Source organism: Meles meles, chromosome 11, assembly GCF_922984935.1.
Source record: "Meles meles chromosome 11, mMelMel3.1 paternal haplotype, whole genome shotgun sequence".
NCBI classification, from domain to species: Eukaryota; Metazoa; Chordata; class Mammalia; order Carnivora; family Mustelidae; genus Meles; species Meles meles.
In genome coordinates this window covers 32569464-32571959 of record NC_060076.1, presented here as the reverse complement: position 1 = coordinate 32571959, position 2496 = coordinate 32569464, and the positions used below count along the sequence as shown (strand labels likewise).

Genomic DNA, 2496 nt, shown 5'->3' with positions numbered 1-2496 from the left:
AACAAAATCAAAAATGAAAGAGAAAAAATAATACAGTATACAATTGTATAATCAATTATAAAATGCAATTATAAGAGAATATTAGGAAAAATTATATACCAAAAAATTAGACAACCTGGAAAAAATGAATAAATTCCTAGAAACATATAACCTTCCAAAACTCAGGAATCAGGAATAAATAGAACATTTGAACAGACCAACTGTTAGCAATGAAATTTATCAGTAAGCAAAAAACTCCCAATAAACAGAAGCCCAGGACTAGAGAGTTTCACAAGTGAATTCTACCAAACATTTAAAGAAAAGCTAATTCCTATTCTTCTCAAACTATTCCAAAAAATAGAAGAAGAAAGAAAGCTTCGAAATTCATTCTATGAGATAAGCATTGCCCTGATACAAAAGCCAGAGAAAGACACACACACATACAAAATTACTGCAGGCCAATATCTCTGATGAACATAGATACAAAAATCATGAATAAAATATTAGCAGACTAAATCCAGCGACATATTAAAAAACAATTCACCACAATTAAGTGGAATCTATTTCTAGCATGCAAAGGTGGTTCAATATGCACAAATCAATCAACGTGATACACCACATTAAAAAGAGAAAGGATAAAAATCAAATGATTGTTTAATAGATGCATAAAAAGGACTTGACAAAGTACAACATCCATTCATGATATTACACTTGATCTTAGCCAAAAGGCCAAGAAGTGATGACATCCATTCATGATAAAACCCCTCGGCAAAGTAGATTTAGAGGAAACATACTTCAACATAATAAAGGCCATATATGAAGAACATACAGTAACATAATCCTCAGTGGTGAAAAATTGAGAGATTTTCCCTTAAGATCAGGAACAGGACAAGATGTCTACTCTCATCACTTTTATTCAACATAGTATTGGAAATCCTAGTCACAGCAATCAGACAAGAAAAATAAATAAAAGTTTTTCAATTTGGCAAGGAAGAAGTAAAATTTTGCTACTGCACGTGACATGATATTATACATAGAAAACCCTAAAGGCTCCACCAAAAAAAAGGTATCAGAACTGATAAATAAATTCAGTGAGGTGGTAGGATACAAAATCAACATACAGAAATCTATTGCATTTCTATACACTAATAATGAAGTAGCAAAAAGAGAAATTAAGAAAATAATCCCATTTATAATTGCACCAAAAATAATAAGATACCCAGGAATAAACTTAACTAAGGAGGTGAAATACCTATACTCTGAAAACTATAAAACATCAGTGAAAGAGACTGAAGACAACACAAATAAATGGAAAGACATTCCATGCTCATGGACTGGGAACAAATACTGTTAAAATGTCCACACTATCCATAGCAACCTACACATTTAATGCACTCCCTATCAAAATACCTATAGCATTTTACACAGAACTAGAACAAATAATTCCAAATTTTGTTTGGAACTACAAAAGACCCTGAATAGCCAAAGCAATCTTTAAAAAAAATAAAACTGTTTCAAAAATAAAATAATAAAAAGAGCAAAACTGGAGGTATCATAATCCCAAGTATCAAAATATACTACAAAGCTATAATAATCAAAATAGTATGGTACTGGAGCAGAAAGAGACACATAGATAAACAGAACAGAATAGAGAGCTTAGAAATAAACCCATGATTATATGGACAATTAATCTTCCACAAAGAAGTCAAGAATATCCAATGGGGAAAAGACAGTCTGTTCATCAAATGTGTTGGGAAAACTGGACAGCCGCATGCAAAAGAATGAAACTGGACCACTTTCTCACATCATATACAAAAATAAACTCAAAATGTATGAAGGACCTAACCTGAAACCACAAAAATCCAGAGGAGAGCACAGGCAGTAATTTCTCTAATATCGGCTGTAGCAACACTTTTCCAGATATATCTCCTGAGATAGGAGAAACAAAAGCAAAAATAAACTACTGAGACTACATCAAAATAAAGAGCTTCTGCACAGCAAAGGAAACAATCAACTAAACTGGAAAACAACTTACAGAACAGGAGAAGATATTTGCAAATCACATATCGGATAAAGGGTTAGTATCCAAAATATTTGAGAACATATACAACTCAACACCCCAATAAATAATCCAACTAAAAATGGGCAGATGACATGAACAGACATTTCTCCAAACAAAACAACCAGATGGCCAACAGACATGTGAGAAAATGCTCAACATCACTCATCATCAGGGAAGTGCAAATCAAAACCATAATGAGATATCACCTCACACCTGTCAGAATGGCTAAAAGCAACAATACAAGAAAACAACAGGTGTTGTCGAGGATGTGGAGAAAAGGGAACCCTCATGCACTGTTGGTGGGAATGCAAATTGGTGCAGTCACTATGAAAAATAGTATAGAGGTTCCTCAAAAATCTAAAAATACAACTCCCCTTTGATCTAGTAACTGTACACCTGAGTATTTAGCCCTGAAATATAAAAACCCTACTTCAAGAGATACATGTGCCCCATAT

General features: G+C 33.1%; 1 pseudogene; it reads right to left on the bottom strand.

Annotated features, from left to right (window-relative positions):
- Nucleotides 1-609: 609 nt before the first annotated feature.
- Nucleotides 610-720, bottom strand: LOC123953717 (annotated as a pseudogene).
- Between the last annotated feature and the right edge of the window lie 1776 nt (nucleotides 721-2496).